Source organism: Anomalospiza imberbis, chromosome 2, assembly GCF_031753505.1.
Source record: "Anomalospiza imberbis isolate Cuckoo-Finch-1a 21T00152 chromosome 2, ASM3175350v1, whole genome shotgun sequence".
Taxonomy (NCBI): domain Eukaryota; kingdom Metazoa; phylum Chordata; class Aves; order Passeriformes; family Viduidae; genus Anomalospiza; species Anomalospiza imberbis.
In genome coordinates, this window is record NC_089682.1 from 6566589 (window position 1) to 6592928 (window position 26340).

At 42.0% G+C, this 26340-nt stretch overlaps 1 long non-coding RNA gene across 1 annotated transcript; it reads right to left on the minus strand.

The window, feature by feature from the left end:
• On the minus strand, positions 1 to 25936 carry LOC137468214 (uncharacterized). The gene is made up of 2 exons (XR_010995803.1): positions 24859 to 25936; positions 1 to 1624 (listed from the first exon to the last, which is right to left on the minus strand). It is a non-coding gene; the product is annotated as an uncharacterized lncRNA (long non-coding RNA).
• Between the last annotated feature and the right edge of the window lie 404 nt (positions 25937 to 26340).

The following is a 26340-nucleotide window of genomic DNA, read 5'->3' on the forward strand; positions in this document are numbered from 1 at the left end:
ACAACCCAAGACAAAAGCATTCATTTAAAATTAATTCAAAATGTAAAAAGGCTTGGTAATACAGCTGCCCAAGAGAATTATTCCAAAGAAAACCTTTATGGGAATTTTTTTAAGGTAACTAAATTTCATATGATTGCACATGATTAACCAAATATTTCTGGAGTTTTGGAGTCTGAAACACATTTCTGCATTTGAACCCAAATATTTCAGTTGCTCAGAGGCCACACAGGTGCATGGGATCCAAGTAAGTGCTGAACGAGGGAAGGACAAAAGCTTTTCTTTCATTTACTTTCCAAATACAAAATTCAGGCTTCTGCATTGAGGATTGAAACCCCAAAAAGCACTGTCCTACATGTTTGGGCTCTCCCACTTGATGCCACCAGTGCACAGGAGTGCACCGGCAGCACACAAATTCCCAGTGCATGCACAGTTCCTCTCCCACTGAACCCATCCCGGGGAGCTGCTCCTGCAGAAGGAAGGGATCAGGCCCAGATCTATTTTCAGTGTCACCCTGGCAACTGCTTTCCCCTCCATCTGGATGTCACATCAAAGAGATCCTGCCACCTCTCAGGTTTAACATAAGCCTTACAACTTCTGGGGAGGTCTCCCAGCCCCAGCGACTGAAGAATACCTTCCTGCACACCTCCCTTCTGAAACTTTGGAGTATTTAGCTTTCACACAAAGAAAACCAAGAAAATAGGGCATAGTTATACTTTAAAAATTGGAAATCAAGAGGATTAATTCAGGGGGGGTTGTGATTCTAAGTTTACTCTGGATAGTGGAATGTTTGAAGTTAGTAGTACTGTGCCAGTTTAGCCCAGAAATTTGAATTTGTATTTATGCAGCGAATAAGAGAAATGGCTTTTTTGTATGTTTTACTGGAGTTCCTATGAGGGAGCCATATTAATTAGCCAGCACAAATACCCAGGTCTGTGGGGTGGCAGTTAAGCCTTTCTGGCTGGACAAGTCCCCCAGAGCAGTGTCTGCTCACTCCCTTTGCCCAGCCCCAGCACTTCTGTTCCTGCAGCCCAGCCACACCAGAGCCCAGTGCTGACCACCCTCAGCCCTCCCTTCTCCTGCTCCAGTGGCAGTGGCAGCAACAACAACACCTCTGCAGGCAGGTGAGAAGAGAAGGGTTTCCCCTGGCATTTTATTCTACATTTATTTTTGCTTTATTGATGTGTTGCTGATGCTCCATAAGTCCCAGTCCTTCAGAGCATCCCTTGCTTTTAGAGTCACACAGGCTGCAACACCTCATGAGGCCATTCAAGATACAAGGACTGATCTTGAGGCAATCAAAATCAGAAAAAAAGATCTTTACTTGTAATTATTTTCCATGGCCAGAGCTGCACAGTGCAGAGCAGAGAGGACAACATATGGCCTCTTTCTGAGGCAAATGTTGCAGCTGTCCATTGCACAGCCTTAAAGTGCTTTCCACCCAAGCTGCTCAGGGTGTTTTGGCCTTGTTAAGTATTATGATGTCCATTTTAAAAACAGGCAACCTGTGGCCCATGGGGCTTCCTACAGCCACACAAATCGTCTAAGATACACTTCAAACTGCAGAAAAATACCATATGCCTTCAGTTCTGTCTTTTCCTCCTATTGGCTGTTCTTTCCTGCATATCTGAAAGAAAAAAAATAGAAAAAAAAAATTACAAAAACAACCATAACTCCATAACTTTGGGAAAGCAATTATTCTCCCACGATATCAATGAAACACTCCCACAGTCCATCACTGGGTCCACAGCCTCCCATCTGCCACTGCTGGCAGAGGAAATCAGTAATCACTGGAAACCCTAAGGAACTGTGCAATAGCAGAGGTTAGAAAGCAGCATGTGTGTCTCTTGCTGCCTGTTAAGGATGGGGACAGGAGAAAAAAGTTCTTTGCTTTTAATCCACCATGATCTCTGGCCCATTTGCCAGTGGCTGGGAAAGGAGAACTGCCATTCAACTTCCACAAAATCACCACGGTCACTCCAGGTCTCTGGAGCTGCATTTGCCCATCCTCAGAGACACAGAGAAGTGGCACACAAACAGGGTGGGTGGGAGGAGGATGTCTCAGACACCTGAGTGTAGCTGGGAGGTGCCCAGCTGGCAGTTATTGGTGCTAACAGCAGGTGAGGGAGCCTGTGCTGTGAAGTTCTACTTCTGTGTCACTTGTCAGGGGCAGTATTTTGGGCCAATGTAACAAATAAACCTCATTATAGGTGGATCTAGAAGCCTGATCCACATCTAAGCTTTCCATGACCATGGAGGAGTCTCATCTCCCATTCAATCCTTGTGTTTGAATGTGGGTAGCCACTGGATCAGATACAAGTGCTGTTCTAGACCAAAATTTTACCTCTATCTCACCTCTATCTCTCTTATCTCTACCTCTATCTTGGAAAGAAAAAAAGGAGAAGAAAAAAAGAAATCACCGTTTAGAAAATTAACTTGCAGACAGATTATTACTAGTAAAGCCAATAGAATCTGAGTAGAATAGGAGATTTAAAAACCCCAGAATTCTCTTGGAAGTATTGAAAAAATATCCTAAATATAGAAAGAAATTTCCATTTAAGATGACATTTGAGATTCACGGCAAGAAAGAAAACAAACCCAAATCAATCTTCCTTGTAAGATCATCAATACAGTTGCTCAGATTAATGCTAATATGTTGCAGTTCAGTGGGTGCCCTGCAGCTGGGCCCCACAGATAGGAATGTCCGAATGACCCTTAACCTTAGCTAGACCCCATTGGCTGAGTGCCAGATAGCTCCAGCCCCCCTAGACCCAGACCTAGATAAAAAACCTTCCCGCCATTGTTCGGTCTCTTTTCCTGCATACCACCAGAGAATAAACACCTGGAAAACGAGCCTCTCTCTCCTGGTTTCTGTGGCACTGCTCCTCTGAAGTCCCCAAGGCTGAGCTAGCAGAACAGTTTGGGGGGGGGGGCTGAAAGAGGGCTCTGCCGCACTAATAGAACTGAAATCTGCCTTCCACCCATGTAAGAAATCTGTGATTAGCAGGTGGGAGATCACACACAGTTCTGCAGAACATTTATGTATTTAGAAAAGAAAAAAAAAATCAGCAACGGAACAGAGCTGGTTGGTTTCCCATTCTGGGTTTGTTCCCAGTAGCACTTATGCAGAATTGTGGGTTTTTTCCTCCTTCAGGCAGATTTGGGTTGTGTGAGGCAGCACAACTTGTCCTGGAGTGCGCTGCAGAGCAGCAGCAGCCGCCTGCCACGAGCTGCTCTTGTGCAGGTCCCTGCTCCCCCTGAGCATTGCCACAGCCAGGGCAGGAGTGAGCAGCATTCAGAGGGAGATGTGCCACCCCTTTTCATGGCTCTGGTGCTGGAGGTGGAGAACATGTGGAGGAACATTTTCTTTCCAGCAGAGGCAGATGGAAGCGGGCACTGAACGGAGAGAACGTTTCTGATGTGTTGTGCTCCCACCAAACCAACTGAATGTCTCAATGCCAGGATTGCACTGAATTTAAAGGAGAGGAAAATAAGTGGAAAAGCAGAATGCCTGAAGGGTCTATCAGATCTGACACTCCAAAAATACGGGAGACAAGTGGGAGAAATGTAAGCCACACTTCACTCCATGTCTGTAAGCAATGAGTGCTGGTGAAAAAGGACACAGATCTTGTTCCTGACAGTAACTGGGTCTGATACATTTATGTATTCAAGTTTCCAGTTTCTCAAGCAGAGCAGAATAGTAGAAATTTAACAATCCCATACTCCCAACACAATGAAACATGTAAGACATTTCTCACAGGTTTATAACATGAAGGTAGAAAAATGAAGGAGTAAAGGTTACTGATGTAATGATTAATCTTGTCACATGGGATGGAGAGGGGATTGTGATTTAAACACAAGGAAAAAACCCAACTTTGGGGATGGCCAGGAGAGCCAAAATCACCTGCAGGAGAGGAAGTGCAGATGGGAGAGCACAGTGCTTTGCTGCCAGGTGTCTGCTCAAGGAGCCACACCACCAGCATGGCTGTGTGGCTCACAGGCACTCAGGTGATCCCCAGCACAGCACAGGTGCTGTGACACCTTTCAGCAGGTGTAGGAACTGGGCTGGTCAGAATGGCCTCTAACTGCCTGAATCAAAATAAATTATATAAACAAACATATATATATATATATATATATATATATATATATATATATATATATACACGCGTATCATTGTTGCTGCTGCTGCTGTTGTTGTTGCTATGTGTTTGGTTTTAGATAGAGGATGAAAATGAGTGGTTTGGAATTTTTCCTGTGAGGGCCTTGATTTCAGAGACAGGGAGCCTGAATGAGGTTGCAAAATGAATGAGTCAAGCACTCACAGACTTCTTGCATCTCTCATTCTCTCTCTGGGCTCTGCTCCCCCATCCTCCCCTGGAGGGGGTGCATCTTACAGTTTGGGAAACAAAATGATGCCACCAGTGCACGAGTGCAGCAGCACTTAAATGCCGTAGGATAGAAACTGAAAGGTAGGCGAGGAGCTGGAGGCTGTTACAGGGAGTGTTTGACAAGGTAGGAAAATAATGGAGCAATCTGCAGTAATGGCAAGGCAAAGTTTTGTTTTGTTTTGTTTGTTTTGTGTTTTACTCTATGCAACTCTTTTGCTACTTCATTGAATTCCCAACCTCTCCCTCTCTGGTATTGCTCCATCCCTCCTCAGCCATCCCCTTAAGCCTCCCACTCTCACCTTCATTAAGGATTAATTATTTCCTTTGCACTCATCCTTGCCAGCTTTGGCCTTCCCCACAGGTTCAGAGCTTTACCAAGCTCCTTCCCCTCGGCATCACCCAGCTTCTGTTCTCTTAGAAATCCCCTCTTTGAGAGACAACAAATTTATCCAGCTAGCCAGGACCATTCCTTCTTTCCTTCCCCCAGGGCAATTCCCCACTCCAGCCCCAAAGCCAGACCTTGCCTTGACACTGAGGATGTACTGCCCCATCGCCCAGAAAGCCTCTCATCCCTGCCATCTGTTCCATAATAGGGCTCAGAAACTCCTTTATTCTTGTTCTGGTCCTAGAAAACTGAAGAAGGCATTTGTAGAAAATCCTACAAATGGCCTTTATCAGATCACTCTGGTCTAGGCAGAAGCTGATGCACTCTGCTTGGGCAGCCCAAGGGCTCACAAGGATGCTCATCCTGAGAGGATGCAGCCAAGCTGCTCCAAGGCACTGTGGCCACCCTGGCTGTCAAGCATGAATTCACCATCATTAACCACGCTGCATATTTCAGGATAAACACCCCCTTTGCCTCCGTAAACGCAACTCAGCCCACCCCAGCAGCCAGAGTTTGAATAGCTGCAGTTCTGGCTTAGTTGATGGAGCTTGGTCCATCACCTGTATGACCAAAGTGCAATGCAACTACATAAAATAAAGCTTGTGTTTAGGGGAAGGCTGAAGGCAGGAGAGGAGAAGGCACAAATCACCTAGGCACAGAGAGGAAGATATAATGAGGAAAGCAGGTATTTATAATTTTTTTTTTCACCCTGCAAGGACACCTACACTTCACCCATAATGGGAATGTGTCAAACACTCAGATCAGTTAGAACTGGGGGGTTGGGAGGTGGAATTTTTGCCTGGATCTTTCCCTTTTAATGGAGGTGTTACTCCGTCTCACTAGCTGAACCTCAGGGAGCCTCTTGAGAAAGAGGTAGCCCCTCCACTGCCACTCAGGATGAATACATTCATTTAAAGACAAAACAAATGTGTTTGTCCTTGAAACAACTGTGACGCTGCTGGCTGGAAGAGCTGTTTGCATTTAAAACGGTATGAGAGTGTGAAGTGTGAAAGTTATATATACAACATAGACTAGAGAAGATCAGCCTTTCCTCCTTGTTAGGAGGATTTTTTTTCCCTTTTTTTTTTTCTTGCCATTTGGATCCATGCATCACCAGGACAGCAGGTACTGATCACGTTCTTCCTTTGTGTCCTGAAACGCAGGAGGGTGTTTGCCTAAACATGCAAGCACAGAGGCAAGACTTGTGTATTTTATATAGGAAACTGCTTTTGTTTGCTGCCAGTAGGATACACAATGTGCTCTCTACAGGGGATCAAGATGTAGGGTTGTACAAACACCAAGCAGCAATACCTTACATAACCAGCCCTAGGGGAGAGCTATGTGTCATGAGGAGAAACAGTTTTGCCAGGAAAGGTAAAACACAAGAGGCGATGTAGAATTCATGGAAGAAAACAAGAGGCTGGTGGAAAACACAAACCCAAAGAAAACAAACTCTCTGTGCAGATTAGCAGCAGGGAGAGGCTCAGTCGGAGCAGGTTCACAGTCAATTCACGGCTTATTGCAGCCGCTGCATCCCTACCTCTGCTCTCCTGGGATTTGCCTTGTTTGCCAGCAGCAGGCAGGTGGGGAGGCACTGGGCATCAGCCTCTTCCACATGGGATTAAAGGACAGGGATGCTGCAGTGGTGCTGGAGATGGGACCAGCTCTGGGGTGGGAGTAAAGGTCCACTGGCTGCGTGGTTTGGGGAGAGGGGTTGCTCTGAGGCTGGTGGGGAACCCAAGGAAGGACAGAGTCTCCTGAGTAAAGTGCTGGGCTTGGAAGATCAGGGATCTTGGGGACCTGTTAATGCACCTTGGCTCCCCACCAGGGGACTGCCTGGGTGTGGGAGGAGAACAAAGCACGTTGGGCTTCCCCTAAGAGGGCTGTTCAGAAACTCTCTGTTCCCATAAGAACCACTGTGGACCACATGATGAAAATAACCCTGTAATGGCATGACGTGGTGGAAGTTTTGCTCATGAATGGATAGAGAGGTTCCCCCATGGGTGAATTGGAAAGAAAGACCCTCTGGGAAGAGAGAGAGACTGGACTGACAGAGTGAAATGGGCTTGTAATTTATTGACAGCCTGAAACTCTGCACGCAAGAAGGTCACTCACTGCTGGGCCTGACAAGAAATACGGCCAGCTGTGACCAGCAGCAGTGTTTGCAAACCTGAGTCAAGGGAGCACAGTGAGAATATCGCTGACCCTCCCAGGGAGTACCCTGAAACTGCAGATGCTCCCTGATGCACCAACAAGAGTTTCTTGCATTTTAAGACACCCCATTAACACTTATTTGTCCTTGGGACACTCCAGGACATCAAGTGACATCTTGAAAGCCTTGCAGGCCACATGGAGAGCGGGTACAGGAAATCAGCATCACCAGTACTGTCCATCCCAAAGGAAGAAATTAGGGCCTAGGAAATGAAGAGCATTCCTTCTCCAGCTTCCCCCTAGCACTGCCTTCAAGGATGATCTCTTTCTATACAGATGTCTTGGAAATGCAGGACACTGTAAGGAGCTGAAAGTCTTAACCAAGACATCAGCAAGCATCCAAGCCAAGCTCAGTGCTCTCTCTGATGATGTGCATTATTCCTGCCACTTCACTGAGGGTCCTTCACCTGGCAGCAAGCGTTTGACCATGATCACTGCAGAATTCTGAAGAAAACATGGAAAACCTCACATAAGCTGGAAGCGGCAGTGAGCTGCTGCACTGTGTCTGATGCAAAGCAGGGAAATGGGTTTGATTTTTATAGATGTCTTTTGCACTTCAGAAAGTACTGTAATTGCAGATACCAAACTGAGTAAGAAATAGCAGTTCTGCTGCCAGTGCAGACGAAACACTCCCCAAAGCCTGTTATTAATAGAAAGGCAGGGGCATTACCAGCAAGATAAAAAGGTCAGGGAGAACTTTTAGCCATTTTCCAATTAAAAAGGGAAAAAAAAAAAAAAAAGGAAAGGAAGGTCACTCCAGACATATTCTGAGGTGAAGCAGAAGTCAGACGTGCGGGTGGTGAATCGAAATGTCCTGAACACCAAATCTGGAGAGAGCAGGGACACCCTGGCTGGCTCCCACCGCTCCCATCCCAAGCCCTGCAGCTGGGAACAGGGAGTGGCACTTCCCTGAGCAGGAGGTCTGTGACCTGGGCTGAAAGCACTGAAAGAGCAGGGGAATTTTGGTGGTGCTGCTGTTGAAAGCAGAAGAGCTTTGCTGAGGGCTCAAGAACAAGTTAGGAGATACTCCAGATCTGCTCCTACGCCTTCTCTGTCTGTGAAAAATGTTCACAAGACTCAAAGCCTCAGAACTGGCAGATTTTTTTTGGTAAAAATGTCAACAGTTGCATTCCAAAGTTCCCAACCCAAAAATCTGAAGGAGTTTTGGGGAATAAAAGAACATCCTTGCTCAAAAGATGCATAACAAATGATATTTAAAATATCAAAACCACAGAGAAGGACCATAAAACAAGCCCTGTGGAGAACAGATGCCTAAAGGGAATTTCAGGAAGAATTTCTATAAGAGGATGGTTTTGTAAGAAGTGATTTTGTTACTCCTTTGCAGTACTTTTTCTTACATATAGGGTTCCTAAAAAATGAAAATATGGAACCAACATACCCTTCACCTTTTTCCCAAAACTGCTTTCTTTTTATAATAGCATTAGCTGAACCAAATAACACTGCTTTATAAACAATTAACACGTACTTTTAATGAACCCTATGGAACCTGAATTCAATTTGCAATCACAGAAAATATTTGATCCTGGATTCGCCAACTTCAATTTATGCTTGCAGGTCAGACACAACCATTAAATCTTTTCCAGAAGTATTTCAAGCACCAAATTTTGTGGTATTGGTTTAAGTGCTTGCAGAAATGGATCATAATATACTTCTGAAAAAGGATTAATTGTTAATCTGTTAGGAAAAGGTGTTTGAACTACTATTACAGAATAACTTTCAAGAGTGTAACACTTTCTTCTGTCCAACAAGAGAAAATCCTGAAAGTATTTTTTAGAATTTTACCTCAAAACCTTGACATTTTGGTATTTTATCAGGATCTTGATAAAAGAGAAGTTCATGATTTTGAATATTTTAGAATGAAACCTCAAGAAATTATAACTTCAGCTATATTCCTTGTTTCCTTACTAGCTTGTAAAACTCAAATTGAACCCATGCAAACTGAAATAGTGACTGAGAAAACTCCAAAATGTAAAATACACTTTAACCTCCCAATAAAAATCTATAATTATTCTTCCATTTTAAAAGCACTGCAGATGGATTAATAACTTTTCAGAATTACAGCTTTATTTCTATCTCCATCAAGGCAGTAGATTATGACTGATAGGATGAAAAAAGTGTTTCTTACACTGGAAAACTTTGCTCTTAACATAAAAACGTGATAAGATGGAAAGATAATTTATGTAGTTCTATGATTTAGTTAAATAATTTATCCCTTCCAAGATATATATGATATTTTAAGAGGCTTCATTCCAGTCTAAACAATTTTTGATGACATGTTACATGAGATGCCAACATATCATTAATGGTCAGTTTTCCTTTTGATATACATCACTACAATTCTATCATGGAGACCACTGAGTGTGAGACATAAAAAATATTTGTATAGTTCTTTGAAAACCAAGTGTTTAATGAGTATGTTTTAATCTTGCACAATTGAGAAAGTATAAACATAATCATTTAAAAAAGAGGTAAAATGTCAGATGCTCAATAAATACTTTTTAATTTATAATAATGTACTTCATCATATACATTATACAGCATAATATTTCATCATGGAATAATTTTCTGAAAAGATATTTTATATTCAAATTCAAAACAACTGAACAAAGTGAAATCTAAAATCCTTCTTTGGGGGGAAAAAACCCAATCAAATTCTGTAACAATAAACATGGATTTCTTTCATACTTTTTCCTTTCAAAATTAGCACTGTATTTGTTTGTTTGGTTTTTTTTTCCATGCTCAATAACCTCCTCTTTTTAATTCATAGAATCACAGATCATCAGATGAAAAAAAGCTAACATAAAGACGGGCAAATTGCCAACAATCTTAGCTGGTTTTCACTGTTAAAAATCCTGAATTGTGAGCAAACACTCTTAAAACCCATAAATTACTGGTTTGGGAAATGTTCCACATAGGCTGTGAAGAAGAAGCATGTAAGGGAAATGTAAGGCTTTTTTTCCCTAGAGTGAATGGATGTTCATTTTCAGATCTGTTCTTTGATCTGCTCTTTCCTTTATACCTTATATAGTACAAAAAAAAAAAAAAAAAAAAAAAAAAAAAAAAAAAAATCCAAATGTGATCTGAAATTGGTTGAAATCCAAACAGGTCACCTGTGCAAAGCTGCTTGCACCTTGACAAGGTCCTCCCCCGTCTCAGCTATGTGGGAGCAGTTCCCAGCCTCTCATGCAAGTCAGGGCAATTCTGCATTCCCTGAGCTAAACAAATATTGCACGAGGTACAGCTTGATGGGGACTTAGGGATGTTTTAAGAACGACAGGAAATCCCATTCTACCAGTGCACCAGGCTAAGCAAAGCATTACCTGCCTACGTGCATGGTGCTGGTGTGTGAAAGCTGGGAACAGGGTGCTCTGTTAGCTTTGTGTTCACACACAGGAGGGAGAGATTAATGGAAAGGATTTCCTATGCACATATCAGGCACAAAAAAAAAAAAAAAGTCTTCAGCTAGTAATCTGATTTTGGAGTACAATTAAAGAAAAAATTACCTAAGGTATAGGGAATTAAAAGGTTCCATATCTTCTTATCAGTCCTAACATTAATTTTGGGTGCCATGTCTATGCCATAACAAAGGGCAAACGCTGCAGCTCAGGTAACCAAACACCTCCATGTGTTGCAGAAAAGTCTGTTCCTATTAGCTGAGGAGCACAGAGAAGTTCCTCATAGCTCATGTGCTCCCTGAGGCAGTATTAATTCATACTAATGATTATTATGGAATGACTATAATAAAAACGGCTAATCATTCATTAATGATTATATTGAGTGTTTTATTTTGCATGGATGACAGCCTTGTGCTAGGCAGTGGGAAATATCTGCTTCCCCTGGTGTTGCCTACTTGTCAGTGTATCAATCTTCATCATGCTCAAGGAAGTGGCCAACATGAACAATTTACTACAACAGATAATACCAGCAGCTATTCCTTCATTTCAAGTGAAAGGTGCTCATCCCTTAACCCTGAAGGTATTGGTTTAAAATCCCATTAATCCTGGTTGGGAAATATTATATAATGGACCAACACTTTCCACATAGATTTTGTTAGAATGTCCAGTTAAAATACAGAAAAAGAAGCCCCCTGGTTTCCACATGCTCTTAAAATATTTTAAGCAAATTATTTTAACAAAAGCATTTCTGTCTTCTTTGACTTCATAATTTTAAATTTCAGCCAATTATCAACCACAATAAAGATGGAGAAAGGTACAAAACAATGTCCTTTTTTCTCTATACAGAAATCAAATATTTTTTTTTACTGTATAAAAATTTCCAAGAAGCAAATCCCATTCTCCAGCAGCACTGCCATAATATTATAGACTTTTCTGGTCCCCTCACACCTGCACTACTCCTCTCCTGCCACGCTTCCTCTGGTTCAGGGGGTAGCTGATGAGATAATTACGTTGATTTCCTTCACCCCTCCATGTTCTTGGCTCACCTTCTCCCTCCCCATGCAGCTTCCTTCAATGACTTCAGCAAGGCTTTGCTGTCCAGCTCTGACTGTGTTACCCAGACAGGACCCCAGCAGCAGGGTCAGTTCCTCCCTCCCCTCCCACTCCTGAGCCTGATCCCTGCACTTGTGCAATTCCCTCTGCTGATCCTTGCAAACTGGGAAGGCAAGGCTGCCAAAGTCTGTGAAAGCATCAGCTCTTCCTCCCCTGAGCCAGCTGCCAGGGTGGTCTTCACCTGGAGCTGGGCTTTTATGTGGCTTCCTCTGCTCAGACTCCTCTGGGTCTCATCCATCCACATACTTCTGCCTCCAAGTATTTCTCCTGTGGATTTCACCACGTTGTGCCTGGCAGACAGACTGTCACCAAAAAGAAGGGCCAAATTAGGGAGCGGAATGCTCAGAAATGGCCACTCACAAGAGCAGCAGCAAGAGCTGCCTAAAAAATGTATCAGCCTGGAGATCTCTGCCTTCCTTACTTTGGTTTGTCTTTTTCCTGATGTTCTTTGCCACAAAATGGAAATGAGGAAGGAGTCATAGGCACTTTTACTTTCCAGATTAACCAAAGTACTTAGGGATACTTTGTTTGTTTGTTGGTTGGTTTGTGGGGGTTTCTTTTGTTTTTGTGGGGAGTTTTTGGTTGTTTGTTGTGTTTGGTTGAGGAGTTTTTGGTTGGTTGGTTGGTTGGGTTTTTTTTTTATTAGTTTTGGGTGGTGTCTCTCAGTTTCTGAGAAGATTTGGTGTGTGGCATAAGATACGTGTGTCTCACACCCAGCGGTGCTGCCTTTCCTTTGCTACTGTCCCTGGGATCAAAGCTGCCCTGGAGCATGGGATTGGTTGCAGGAATGGCTTTGCTCTCTTCCCTTGCTGTTGAAAAGCAGGTTTGGGTTTGCACTTTCCTTTTGCTTCTTTTTTGGCATCTGGTGCTACTGCACAGAAAGCCTCAGCAGCATAGAAATCAGGCAGTTTCTCCTAAATTTACATTTCTCATGAAGCTTTATTCCAACAAGATCCCTTATTTATGCAGAAGGATGCTCCTGTAGTTAGGGCTGCAGTCCAGGCTTTCAGAAATGTGCTCTGGGCTTCTCATCTGGCTGGGGGATTGGGGTTTCCTAGTGTTGCACATAAGCATTATGGTTGGATGCGCTTTAAATGACCTGGAAAACAGATTTTTTGACAAAAATGTGCCTTTTGAACAGTTCTGTAGTGTGGGTACCATGCTTTACATCCCCACACTATTTCTTTCCAGTGGAGGACAGCAGGGATCCTACAACACTTGCTCTCCAACTCAAAGACTGAATGAATATAATACATATTCCAAACTCCCCATCTGTGGTCATGAAACCAGAGTCTAAATCATCGGTAGACATGAATTGAAAAGCTGCATTCCTGTCATACATGCTTACATTTATACAAATATACTTATATATGGGCCCATATATATGTATGCACCTTCAGGAACTGAGTTATGAAAATATATTTTAATCATCATCCTATAAGACTTGACAGTCAGCAGCTACCTGGGTGCAAGAACCTTTTTGTAAAGCTTCAGAAGGAGGAAACAATTCAAACACGTCTCTGCTCATGGGAAATAAATATAATTTTGATTCAACATAGAAAAAAGCTTGACAAAGCTGAAATCTTGTCTCCCCCAAACTCCAAATGCAAGTGAGTCTTCCAAAAGTTTACTGAAGGAATGCCTGACCACTGCTTTATCTCCCAATCCTCTGTTTTCTACTTCTTTCAGACAATAGACTGACTTTCCTGTTTAGGTTAGAAACTGTAAAGCTGGTCTTTCAACATCACCAGCCTGTATGCTGAATCCTAAGCTTATACTTACTGACCTGGAAAAAAAAAATCCCTGTTACCTTCTGAATCAGCAGTCATTTCAATGCTGTGCAGAACTCACAGAAGTAGACATACAAAATTTAACACCAGTGCAAAGCAAACGAGGAGCAATCAGAGCGATGGAGAGCTGGAACAAACATTTTGATGAACCTGAAAGCTTATTTGCAAGAATACTGATAGTCCATTTGAAAGTGAGAAAACTGCTTGAAACTTCAGAGATTTTTTTTGGAGGGGAGGGTTTGTGTGGAGGCTTTTGTTTGTTTTGGGCTTTGCTGCAGAAAAATATTGTGTTGGTTTATGTATTTGAGAGTCACTTGTGCAAGAATAAGGAATATAAAGCAGTAAACAAAAAGCAGTAAATGCAGCTCCCCATAAGAGTGTAAGTGCTTTGAGTGTAAGTGCCTTGAGACAGTAAATATGGGAAGAAAACTGGCAAACTCTTAACATCTCATATTTTGAGCCAAAGCACTGTGCAGTGCCCAGCATGTGCTCTAGAAGTACCTGTATTCCTCACTGGAGGGAGAAGCCCATCCCACACAGAAATTTTATGCTTGAAACGAGGTGATCTGTGGGGTATAAATGAGTCTGTGTATAGAAGCTGCTCTCAGTAAGATCCAGAGCAGGGACATGAGCTCCAGGACACCGAGGGTTTACAAACCAATAAGGTGAAAAGTAAATGCAGACTTAATAACATTCAAACCCTAAATTTTGTAAACCTTTTAGACCCTGATTAGAACATCCTGTCTCCGAAGTTTTGCTGAGATTGTGTCTTAGAATGAATTTGCTCTTTCTATTTTGTGAACATCCTCAGGGAAAAAGGGTGAACAGCTGAGAACTGTGGAAGTCAGTAAGGTACCACATTAAGACACAGCAGGTCAGAAAGATGTAATTTTGTGCTAGGCTGCTATAGCATGTAATCATCCTTGAAATGTCTCATTTCTGTCAGGAACAAGTCTACTGTATGAGTGAGTAAAAGAAACAAGGAACACATCATTCTGAAAATTCAGTGTGGTTGATGAGGCACCATAAAAACCCCTCATGTTTGGTATAAACAAACAGACATGACATTATGCTAACAGAAGGATGAGGAAATGCTCCATCAGGAGAAAAGGACATGGAAAGTCCACCTGAAAGAAACAGATGAAAGAAATGGAAACACCAAGAAATGGGGAACAGAGGCAAATGGACCTGAATGTTCTGTTAGAGGGCTGGTAAGGGGCAGCCTCACTCTGGTAATTCTGTCACCCAGAAAAACTGGATGGAATTGATTCCAGTTTTGCATCCCATGAAAAATGGACCTCCAATTTCCTTCTGAAAGGAGCTTGTAGTGAGGTGGGTGTGAGCCTCTTCTCCCAACTAACAAGTGATAGTACAAGAGGAAACTGTCTCAAGTTGTACCAGGGGTGTTTAGATTGGATATTAGGAAAAGTTTAGTCTCTAGAAGGTTTGTCAAGCATTAGAACAGGCTGCCCAGGGAAATGGTGAAATTGCCATCCCTGAAAAGACGTGCAGATGTGGTGCTTGGGGACGTGGTTTGGTGGTGAACTTGGCAGTGCTGGGTTAATGGCTGGACTCAATGATCTCCAATCTAAATGATTCTATAAGAAAAATTCCATCTGGGATAATGAAAATGGGGGACCAAGCCCACCCTGGCTGCCTTTTCTTTTACCTCCTCCCCATGCCCTTCTCTTTGCCTTTTTGTATCAAAACCTTTGGATTACCTTCTGAGATATTGTGTAACAGGTGAATTTGAACATGGGTATAAAAGCAACCCATGCTTTGGAAACAGTAGAGTAGGCATGCTGTAAAAATCAGGTTTTTCCTCCAAAATGAGAGCCTAGGTAGACCCTGCCCATTCCTGTGAGGGGCTCAGAAGCCTGGCTGAGCACCCTGGTTGGTGGTTGGCAGGGGTCGGTGGCAGATCTGGGGTGACCCTGGTTGCAGCCCTCCCTCCCTGTCACACTACCCTGGCCTTATCCACACTCAGGGCTGCTGTCCTGGTGTTCTCTTCCTGCTGCTGTGGGATCAAACAGGGCCAGTGAGTCAGCCCTCAGAGCCAGGGGAGCTCCATCTCCTGCCAGCCCCACGTGGGCACTCACTGAAGTGGGTCATTCCAGGCCTGCCTGCTTCCCAGGGTGGCTTCTTGGCTTCTGGAGGATGGCTCCCTCCTCCGTGCTGCAATGCTCCAACTGTTAGAAGCATCTGTCCTTTGCTGGCACTCAACACTGGGACCTTGGGGATGTGAACTCATTTTTGAGAGTTAACATATTCTGGCCTCTTCCCCTCCACAGCTCCCCATTTTTCCCTTCAGCCCACCTCCCCCCAAAAAAACCCCACCCCAAACCACAATGTTCAAACCTCCCTTCTCTGAAAGAATTGCTATTACTGAACTGTGAAAAGGAGGGGAAGGGAAAAAAATTGTTTCCATGGCAAATTTGCAGGATTTAATCTCAACACAAAAAGAAGAATTTTAACATTCTTTCCCTGTTTTAGAACAGGCTGGATAGCAAATGAAATTGTCTGTTGTGTGTTGGCTTTCAAGGGTATCACACTGATTTATGTCCACAGAGACTTTGTCCCAGTATTTTCTTATTTTGTTCTTGCAATCAGAAAGTTACTTATCCCTGCCCTGTGAAGAAGATTAACATAATTTAAACCAAGAGCTTTGTCCAAAAGCTAGTCAGAAGCCTGCAGAGCTTGCTGGGAAATAACCAGGTTTTTAGAAGTTTCTCCCTTCTGAAACCCCCTGTTGCAAGCACTGATGGCAAAGATATTATTTCCTCTTTGGTTCTTCCATGTGGTACCGGATGCCATGGTGGAAATCACCCTTTCTTAAAATGCTCCAAAGACTGGCTGCAAATATCTGATTTGCTGGCCTTGTGACCCAAGACATGTTCAGTGTATGGATATAGAGGAGACTTCAGCTCCCCCTGGGACATCAGAGGTGTCACACTGATTTTGGGTCCAAACACTTATTTTTCCCCTCATGTGAATTCAATCAAATTGATCTTGGAGGAGAGTGCCTTTCTGATTGGCATCATCTGCACACTCTTCATTTTTCCAAGATACAAACACATCCAAACAAAGCCTGCAAATGATCAAAGATGATTAAATTAATGGATCCTTTGTCTTCTGTTTCTTTCACCGTGGTAACCATTCTCAAATGTTCCTGATAAATAACTTCTCTCCCACCCCTCAGCTCCACTTTCTTCTGCAAATCACATAAGTTCTGAGCAGAAGATTTACCAGGAAGTGAATCTTCTAGATATGTTTCCAAAAAAGCAGCATGTATACTGTTGATAAAACCACCTCTGTGCTTTGCTGACACATTTTCTAACTTGGCACCCTTTTTATTGAGAAATAATAAAAAATTGGAAATTGTAGGGAAAGTATCAGTCTATGTTTAGTTTATGTAAGTGAAACAAGATTCTTGACTTCTGGTTTTCAGTAGGAATGCTCCGCTTACCTGGAGGGATTTTAATGTAAAAACAAAATCAGTATATGTTTGTTTTTGATAACTCATTGCACAAAAACCTATACATTGAAAAATGTTGAAATGTACAGGTAAAATTGAGTTAAATGAGACCAAATTTGTTCTCCAACTGAAAGACTCTTACTTGGTCTTTCCTGGTATAAGAATATACATGTTTCTATATTATGCTAACTTTAAATGTTTTCCTTGAGACCTCTACCATGTTCAGTTAATTATTAGGTCTCAGTACATAGGTATGTCTAGGGTTTTAGGGATTTTTGAGGATCCCAGACCTGCTTGTCCCCACAGAACAACTACTACCGCAGGCATTATGATCTTTGTAAAAATGCATAGAAATTTGGATTATTTTCTCTCTCCATCAAAATTTCTACACAATGTTCCAAGAAGATGTAGACCCAACATTCAAACTCAGACCAAAGTTATTGAACCACCTTGCATTTATTTGTTTGGGCTCTCCTATTTATCCTAAGACACACTGTGCAGGAAGTAAAAGGATCTGTCAATCTTTATTCTGAGATCAGTGTCTGCACTCCAGGGCTGTTCATTATTTGTGCAGCTCCTATAGGTTTTGGTGGAGGTCTGAGCGCTTTCTGCCTGTGGAAATTCTGTGTCATTATAGGCTTTCAAAGACCTAAACATAAGAATCCTCTTGGCACCACCAGAACATAAATAGTGACAGAAATGGCAGTTCCTGCTTTAAAGTACTCACAGTTAAAGTTTGGGGGTTGTTACCATTTTTACTTTTCAAAAAGAAACAATACAACAATCCTAGATATCTAGGTATCACCCTGTTTGACAGATAAAAATAGAATTTGCTGCTTCTTATGAATAGTGAATATAAATAAGTATAGCATAAGCACATGTTTATTTTATTGTATAGACTTCTAAAATGCTTGTGAAATTATATATACATATACTTTTAATTTCCCTGTTGTATTTTTTCTAAAGTTTTAATAAAAGCCTTAATCAACAGGACATAAACATTCAATAGTGTTAAAATATCAGATGCACAGGTAAAGTTCATGTTAAGATAAAATTTTTCAGTGAAAGTTTATGACAGAGGCACCTCAATTCTGTTGGGTTGGCTCAAGAGCTGCTCAGTTATTTGAAGAGCTTATTCCAAGTCTAACAAGTTAAACCTAAACAGAACAGACTCTGAGAAAGATCTTAGGCTAAGAAAGTGAAGTGTTTACAACCCATCTTAATGGGAATATAGTGAAAATGGAATCCATCTGTAAATCATTTGTCATTACACTTCCACCTCTAAACTCTTTTTCCTCACTAGCGGCTGGTGAAAAGAATGAGAAAATAATTTCATATCAACAAAACATGTTGTTACAACCGTTTTGGGTTTTTTTCAATACATTCCCAATTTAAAGAAGCTTTTCTTTGGCTCTGCTGCTTGCAAGTCACAGAAGATGAAGTGGAAGATGTAAAACTCCATCAGACACAGTTCTCTGGGGATCCCTCATGTTCGTCGGCACACCAGCTAATTGTTTTTGCAGATTAATCAAATCTGTGTTTGTCCTGAGCTCAATGCAAAGCCAAGTCCTGCTTACAGAGATCCTGATGATTTCATTTCTTTCAGCACACCCAAATTCACACGGTGGCTCTAGAAGGAATTTTTAATTGATGGTAATTGCATATAAGCCTCCTAATGAGTCAGATGAGCTCTTGCTTTCCTACTGCATTCCAATGAATTCATCTGGGTGTGGGAGCTGGGGAAAGCTTGTTAAATACAGAGCCCTGGCACTGAGAGACAAATGCAATGCTGCAGGACTGCTGCTGTTTCTTAAGAGTTTGGGCTTGGTGAGGGCTGTCCTTGTTAGCACTCCATAGTCTTTCAAAACTTTTTTTTCTAAATCAAATAGCAGAACTAGAGAGTGTTAAATATACACTAACATGTTTTACTTGCTGCCTTCATTGTCATATTTAGAAATACAAACACTTGTATATTTGTAAGCCTCTTTCTCAGACAGAGGTCACTAGCTGTGTTCTAGGCATGTCCATTAAAGGTTAATCTCAATTTAAAGTCTATGAAATACAAAAATCACAAGAAAAACTGGAAAAAATCCCACCAAACAATTACTGAGCTGGCTTTGATGAATTTTTTGCAGTGGAGTGCTTCAGAGCAATTGCAATGCTTTTGTCTTGGTGAATTGAATACAGTCAATATTAATTGAGTAAACAAAAAATCAGACCTTGAAAGTCTTCTCAGGAAGTATCATCATCTGTCATCTTTGCCAAAAGTACAGCTGCACAGCATGTATGGAACTTTACTTTACATGTACTGCTCATCTACAAACACTGCTCAGTGCACATATTTCTGGAGTTGATATACACTGATTTAATTCATGATTCTAAGATTTTCTGGCCAATCTCTGTCCACACACACACAGAGTACAGTCCATACCTCAGTGCAGCTGTGCTTAATTCATTGTAAAAATGCAAGTAGGGCTAATTCAAAACAGCAGAATATTTTCACCTCTATCTGAAAGCTCTGTAGGAGCTCTCTGGGCGACCTGGGATCATCATCCAAGTCACTGGACTTCCAGTTTGACATCCACCCAGCTGGAAGGCTGCTTTTGCAAGTGCCATTTGCTGACAACACCTTCTATTATGTAGCAGTGAAAAAAGTCTGGAGATTGCTTTTTTTTTTTTTTTTTTTTTTTTTTAAGAAAGAAATTTCAAAGAGCAGACAGCACTGCAACAAAGGAACAGCCACTCAGGAGTGAAGTCCATAGTCTATACTTCAGAAATCTCTTTATGATAGGAAATCTATCAATTTGATGTGAAAAATATATCAAAGTTGTGTTCTGTACTCCAGCAGTAAGGCCTGGCTGCAGAATACCCTCACTCATGCTATGATGAAGAACATTTCTCGTTCTCTTCAAACAACATGCTCTGGGTAAATTGTCAGGATATAGATAAAATTTACCCAAAGATTAATACATGCTGTACAGCTTGGCAACATTTCAGACCACTCTGTACTAAATAACAAATCCTTTAGATTTCTTTGCAACAATTAAAAAGGGGCCACAGAAATTTAATTATGGCCACCATCAGATTATTACTGGTTAAACAGGCTAGATTCCTGGGCTTAATTTTTTACTTGCTCAAAAAACACTGAAGAAACTAGTACAGGATATAAATGGAGAGAGCAAGAATGCATTTGAAAGGAAAAAGAGTTCAGAATATTTCCTGAGTTTTCAGCTGTAATCCTTTCTTTTCCATGGCACAGCTGAGGTGGCAGGTGATCTATAATGGCTTCTCAGAGGTGTATGGGTATTTGCTGACAGCAGAGGAGTAGGATGATGTGAGCATTCTTCAGGCTCTGTCAGGCAGCACCTTCTTTCCACTCTGCTCAAGCTAGAGTTTATCTTCACCAACTTGTCTCTGTCTCCTCTCCTTGTTCGTGTCACTTTCTTCCCACACTCACTGGTGCTGACTGTTCAGTCAATCCTATGATTCAGGATTTCCAGACCCAGTCTCCTCATTCAGCCCATTCTTTCTCTCTTCTTTTTCCTTCTTCCATCCCTGCTGTCATGCACAATTCACTCACACACTTTACACCCATGGTCCATCTCTCTGGTTCCCCACCTGACCTGCCTCTTTCCTTCCCCCACCGTATCCTGACTTGTTCTCTTTTCATCTGGTCAGGCAAGATGTGATCTGTCCATCTCCACTGGGCTATTCTCTCCTCTGACAGAAAATGGAATTTGGGATTCATGCCCCATAAAGCAGTTGTATAAACTACACTCTTGGGACAGCATTTCTTAGGATCAGGCCCTGCAGTAGTAGAAGTCCTTGAACCTTGTTCATGATTATCCATTTTTCTTCCCCCATCTCTTGAAATAATGTGCCTCTCAACTAGATGTAGCTTTACATTCTCCTGAATGCTTATTATTTGGCTGTATTTTAAGTGCTCTTCCAGTTTTCCCTCTGCATGTGACCACCCACCTCTCCACCTACAGTCTCTATAATGTGATTTCTATCTGCTGTAGCTTATAACAGTTTAAATTATGCTAATTGTATTCAGAGATTAAAGTAAAAATCAGTTTGACTATTATTCTGCCCATATACTGTACCAGTGCTGGTAGTTATTCACTTCAGAAATGAACATGGCTAATAAGATAAGAAAATTACACTTGCATACCGTTAGTCAGTTTCCTATTTAATTAGCAAGAAAAAAAAATATTTCCATGTCTTCTTCTTGAAGCAAAATTAACCCTTTTTCTTCTGGCTATGCTCACTGTTGAAACTCCATATCATGCTAAGTGCCCTCTCTAACACCTTGAGATTTGATTTCCTAAATCTCTTAGGCCAGTTCAGTAAATATTTTTCCTTGAAATGCCATGAGCAAACACATCCACACACATCACTGTGGGCCATGGAGGCAATGCCTTGGCAGCACACACAGCAGGGAGCACACTCCCAACAACCTCACTCCTTATAAAAGCACGAGAGTTTGTTCAGCAAAACATTTCCTGGTCTAATTTTGTTAAAGTGTCATGAACAGACTGGTCTCCAAATCACTCTCAAATTCAAGATTAAACTTCTTAAACATTTACTGTGGCAACAACAACAACAAAAAAGTGCTTTCAGGATTTAAGATGGCCATGATATGCTGTCAGAAGGGGCCAACACACTCCCACACTTGCTATAAATAACGAACCCGAACACAAGTACAGGCTGGATTTAACTGAATTTCTTCAATCGCTGCAAAGTACACTTTGCTACATGGTGAAGAGATAATGTGTCACAACACATTTTGCGTAAAGTGAAGAATCTATCCATGAGAAACACTTCTGCTTTGGATTTCCCTCCAGCCAGCAGCACGGCAGGGTCCCTCTCGCTAAAAGCTGACTAAATCTCCATCCGAAGCAAGTGGACACCACCTTACAAAGGGAATCAGAGGCTCAACATCCATATGCAGGTGGGGTTTGCCATGCGGAGCTTCACTCCCATTGTGAGCAGATGGGCAGAGTGCTCCAAGAGCTCTTGAACTCATCTCATTTCTCTGACACAAATTCAAAATATGTTTTAAACCCCCTGGTTAGTTTTTGATAAAACCACAGATGAGGGCAGAGAACCAATTCTGCTGAAGGGGATTAATTTGGTTTGTGCATCACCTTTCAGACTATTGTGCCCAGGTTTTCAAAAAGCACTTGTCAGCAGTGGTGAGAGCCCTGCTGCCAAGCCAGCCTCCTGCCCTGTGAAAGACAGTTCAGGTGCAGACTGTGAGCAAATATAAAATTCTGGACATCATGTGTCCTAGGACTATGATGTGTTTGGGATATTGGTAATAAAAGTCAATTTGCTCGTGTTGATTCATTAAAATCTGAATGCTCTCGGTTGCAAATTGCAAATTTATCCCTCTGTGACTGCAGAGCTTAATCCACCATGAGCAGCTCAAACGTTCAGCCAAGTCAGTGCAGACCAGCTATTCCATTTAGCCTTTTAACAGCTTTTTATAGCCACACCTAATTGCTACCAAGCATGTCGGGCAATGGAAAATCAGTCATAACTAATACAGATGCTCTGCCTTTCCTGTTATTGGACTTTCTTTATTTTGTTTGTCTCTGATCCTGCAAAATTAATTTCTTGATCTAATACTTCACATATCAATACAGTCCCCATACTTTGATGAGCCACAAGCTACATGTCCATATTCATACTAAACACTACAGTTTAAGTTACTTAAATATTAGGTATATTTTTATTGCAATTCAGTATATTTGTCTCAAAAAAAAAATCTGGAGAAGTCATACCCTTTTACAGTCTCTTTTCCAGCAGATTTTAATTTTTAAAATTTTTAAGCACACACATACACAAAGGTAGATTGTTATCCTCCCTGTCAAAAAAAAAGACTTAGGGGCAAAATTTGTATTTTATGCCCATTGGAAAACCTACAGTGCCCTTGTGTAGAACATCAGGAACATTTAATCCCTTAGCACATGCAGGAGAACCATTTTTCGCAATAGCAAAACCTGGCGCTCTGCCTGGGAGGTTGAATTTCTTTCAAGCTAGCACGGTTGTGGAGATTTAAACACCTGATTTAGAGTTTTTATGATTCTTCTAGTGCATTGAAAGAGGTTCTGGGCACACGACTGACAAAACCAGCAAGAATTTGGAATGGTGTGCGTTTAAGAGATGCAGATGAGATGCAGATTAATATTAGTTTTACAATAGCTGCAATTTATTATTCTGGACCATTGCAGTTATTGGGAAAATTCTGGGGAAGAACGTGTAGTTTTGTTTATGTAGCACACTCAGGAATGCACGGCTGGGGAAGTACCCTGGCATGGAATTACTCAGGTGAAGGGAAATCTGCTGCAACACCTTCATCTGCTTAAAGTGAGTATTTGTCCCACCCTTTTCCCCCTTGGATCTTCCCATTTCTGTGACTTCCTGTGCTTCCAGGACTGCTCAGCACCACCTTGCCTGTCACACTGTACCACACCTGCCTTCCCACAGGGGTTCTTTTCTCTACCCCCTCTTATACCTGCTTAGTGGGAGGTGTCCATGCCCATGGCAGGGATTTGGATCTTTAGGGTGATCTTTAGGGTTCCTTCCAACCCAAACCTTCCTATGACTCTATGAACGGCAGTAAAGCAACCACATTTAAAAACAGTAATCTCACGGCAGTGACATTGTACCTCCTTTCTGACATGACCTGTTCAATGTTGCTCTGAGGAAAGAAGTTCTGTTCTCTCCTGGCTCATCAATTAGCAGCTTTGTATAAACCCTTCCCATTAATGATTATATCTTCCTCATTCAGAAACCTTAAAATGAAGCATATGACTATTTTTCTGTTGTATAGCAGCATCAATGGAAGCCTAAATAAGTGTCAGCCCAGCCACTATTCAGTAAGAAGGTGGGTGGGAATAGGCAGAAGTTGTAGGATCCCAATCCAGTTTGATCCCATGGGCACTGTGGCAGCAGCCATGTTCTAAATTGACTTTAGCTACTAAAAATCAGCCAGTCTCTATAAGTCCTGGACTGCATTTTTAAATTTATCCATTTAAGCTTCCTTGGATCTCTGACAGTCAATAAACCATCTGCACTCTCTTTGAAGAAAAGCATTAAACCCTTCACTCTGGAGGGAAAGTCAAACTCTGCATCAAAATTAGCAATGATCTGCTGTGGTCCAGACATGAATAACACTCAGCTTTACCAGAAATCAAGATTGGGGTTCTGAAAATGAAAAAAAAGAAAAAAACATTTATGGCTTTGCAAAACAAAACACCTCAGTAGATCTCAAATGTTACAGTGGAATGGACTGTCCCTGGGCTCCAGCCCATCACAAAAACCTCAGCTGGGCACTGGGATCTCTGCTCTCCTGGCATCTTTATTCTGGTCTCTTCCACGGTGCTGCCACAGACCCTCCATATGCACAGAAGGAAAGAGAAAGCTCAGGCTTGGCAGAAGATGGAGCTGGACTGGACTTTTTTCTGCCGATGAAGCAACAAAATGATTTGTTTTTGCCTGAAGTAATGATTGCAGTGTGACAGAAAAGCAACTGGTGCCAGAAAGTTAATCATCAGACCCTTTGCACACTTGCTTCCCACACCCTGAAAATTCAGCTCTGTGTGTTAGTGCAACCTCCTCATATTGCCATTGCAACCATGAAAACAATTAACCTGATGTGACCATTCTGGATTTTACCATCATTTTTTTCTGGGATATGTCTTAACTGCAGTCAAGGTATTGCCAGGAAAATGAAATCCATGTTGCTGGGTTGCCACTAAACTGCTCAAATTAAAATACACTTCAATATTTTATTTTGTTATCACACCAAAGTATTGATTACCAAGTTCATCTACAGATGCTCAAATGGAGATCAACACAGCCACTTAGACATAAAAAAAATTACTTGTAAGGATTATATAGTTAAATGGTACAGAAATCCTGACTACCATTTAGGAAAGGTATATCTGGAAAGGACTGGAACACAGGAGAACCTACAAATCTTGTATGTTGAAAGTTCAAATCCTAATTATTCTTACTTAATGATATCTCATAGCATGACTCCATGCAGCTGAGGAAATAACTCCCTTACCTCCTTATGAGTCCAATAATAGCTCTTCCTGCACAGAGCAATTGATGAGAGCCTTGCCCAGAGTGCTTTCTGGAGCACTCTGCTTGGAGGATCTCATCTTTCCAGTATTTGTTATGCTTATCTGAGCTTTTGTTTAACTCCTTTGCTCTTCTGCATTTCCCTCTGAAATATTGATTTTGATCAGAGGCCAGAAAGAGGGTGGGGTTTTCCAAAACTTGAGCCATGGCAGCTGGGACTGCAAGGATTAAAGACATCAAGGAAGAGGGCGTCCCCTTCTCTAGGATCAGCACTTCACTGCCACCGCTGGGAGATTTCATAAATATGCACAGCCATTAGCTAATTACAGATGCTAGGATCAGCTCCCATTTTGCTCCTCTTTCGAAAGGTCTTTCTTCACTCATTTCCCTTGTCACCGTTTGGATTTCTTGTTAGAAAACATCAATAGTAAAGAAGTTAAGGAAGAAGTTACAAGCCACATCGATCCCCATCACTTTGTCTCTTGAGGTAATTTGGGGAGCCCTGTGTGGTCTGTGCAGCCAGAGCCCATGGGGCTGAGAAGAACACTCATGGGGTTAAGGTTCAAGCCCAGCCTCCACCTCCCTTACCCCTCCCAGGCTTCAGGTTTATTTCAGAGCATGTCTACACCAAATAAAACAAATCTGGGAAAAAAAACCCTCCAGTTACGTTCCTCCTACACAGCTTTAGATGACATTTGCAGCAAGGCAAATATACAAATTAACAATAAAATGTTATCTCATATCCCTTGAGACCACAGGCTTAGTTTGCCTTAGCAAAACTACCGTTCTCTCTTTTGGAGATTGAGAAGAGCTGGATTCAGTTTCAAGGGGCTATTTCACATCCAGTAGTGGATGCTGAGTTCATCCGTAATGCTGGTCCCACAGAATTACACTCCTTCCTCCCACAGGATTTCCCAGGAGGAGATCTGCCACGCAGCAGGAGCAGAAGCTCCCCCTCATCTGCCCTCGAAGACATCCACATTCTTATAATATCTTCTTTCCTGACAAAGTCAAATCCTTGGGTTACTTTTTGGGAGATATCGCTTTAATTCAGAGCCGCAGCTGGGCATGCAAAGGCTGCTGGAAGGGAGTGCAAGGTGTTAAGCTCAGCTCTCTGTCAGGCTGGACCCAGAATATAACTTGAAATAGGTCTGAAAGCTCATCTGGGATGGGCTCAGGACATTTGGATAGGAACAGCTTGTACTTCAAAGTAGGTCAACCAGTATCACCAGAAAAATAAACATCTGGGTGGAGCAATCTTCTTCAGGTGCATGGAATCACTTTCAGTGACATGACTGGGCAAAATGTAGAGATTCAGCAGTTCTTCCAGTCTAGGACACATGTGGTGTCAGTCATGGTTAATCATTTTTATTGTTGTACAAACTTCTCCCTTGCTTGAGGCTAAGATAGGTCTGGAAATCCAGAAATGCAATGTTGTTTCTGGGTAAGATTTGCCATTCTATTG